A 1,636-nucleotide genomic window follows, 5' to 3' on the forward strand; every position below is an offset into this window, starting at 1 on the left:
TAATAAGACAGTGTCTTATTATCGGGGAAACACGGTAGTTTCAAGGCTGACTGTCCACTACACCAGGAGGGAAAATGTTGTCATTTTTATTTTTATTTTTTGTATCGGGTAGGGAAAGAGCAAAGGGAGAGACATTAGTCAAATTCACATGATTCCCAATCAGAAAACAGAGCCAGATGAGATATGACTAAGAGCCCCCTTTTTAGTTTCTACCTAAAAAAGACAAGCAAAGGTTCAAAGGAATGTATTGACTGTAGCATGCCTGTGAACACTTGTGGATTCAGCAGTTTCTTCACAGTGCTAACAAGCTTTCTTCCAGTCTTGGGTTTTAGACTTTGGGATCTAAGTCCACTCACTCTTGACCTTGGTCCTAATTACAGGGAAATCAAAAGATCCTTCTCATGAGTGAACCCCCAAAGCAAAATGCCAACTTCCCAGAATATATAACAAAGACTTGGCCCCTCCTGGCTCAGAGCCAGAAGGCACTGAAACCTACTTGATTCAGCACAGCTGTGAATGATCAGGGTTCAATACTTCAGATGTTTACAATTTAGCCTGAGCCTGGGGGACTGAACTCCAAAAAGATAACAACAAAAGCCCACCTTTCCTGTGCTTTCGGTGACTCAAATTTTAAACCTCAGTTTTCTGATCTATAAAATAGGAGTGATAATAATTAATACCTTCCTCATGATATTGTTTTGAAGCTCAAATGATGTAATGTGTCTAGCCCATGTAAGTTCTTGGGGATCCTTATGCCAGCTCCCAGTTGCCCAGATGATCAGGTCCCTCAGATAGCTTCTGGTTACATCTCCTCAGGGTCCTAAAAGGCTTGTGGTGATGCTCGAATGCTGTTGGTTTGAGCCCTGATTTCAATGTGTTTTCCCAATATGAATCAGTGCCATTAATAATTCCCAGTGATTAGTGCCACCAGTATCTTTTAACCAATTAACATCAATTAACTTTTGTAGAGGAATACTTACAGAAATAAAACAGCAAGAACAGAACTTAGAAACCACTTCCCCAACTGGGGCATATTTCCCCTTATAGCACCTGGATTCCTGGAGAAAGTGATCTGATTGAAAGTGGTTGGTACAAACTTAGGAGAGGGGAATGAACATTTATTAAGCACCTACTATGTAACAGGGACTATGCTGTTTTCTAAATATTATCTCACTTGACCATTTGGTACAAATCATTTGCCCCACCAAGTTCAGTTGACTAAAGAGTCAAGCCCTTGCTACTATGACCTATTATCTTGACTGAGGAGGGGGCTGGAGTCAATATGATGCTGATCTAGGCTCTGGCTGCTCAAGGCTGGGGCGGGGCAGAGATGGTACAGTTATGGATTGGTCTGGGCTGATCATAAACTCTGGCATGGATGCCACTTCTCAGTCTAGTCATTGGTTTCTTGACTTTTCAAAGTTTACAAAGTCACAGACTAGTCAAGTCAAGGCAGCAAGCACTTATTAGGCACCTTCGATGAACCAGACACTGCTAAGCATGGGGAAGCACAGAAAGATACAAATTTGGTTCTCAAGGAGCTCAGATGTGAATGGGGGAAATATCAGTAAATCACATGTACACAGAGGCTATATATAATGTAAAGAGGAGATGGTTTCAGAGGGAATGGCCTAGG

Source organism: Petaurus breviceps, unplaced genomic scaffold (assembly GCF_028583685.1).
Source record: "Petaurus breviceps papuanus isolate PSGF00001 unplaced genomic scaffold, PetGlider_PUasm1.0 174, whole genome shotgun sequence".
Lineage (NCBI taxonomy): Eukaryota > Metazoa > Chordata > Mammalia > Diprotodontia > Petauridae > Petaurus > Petaurus breviceps.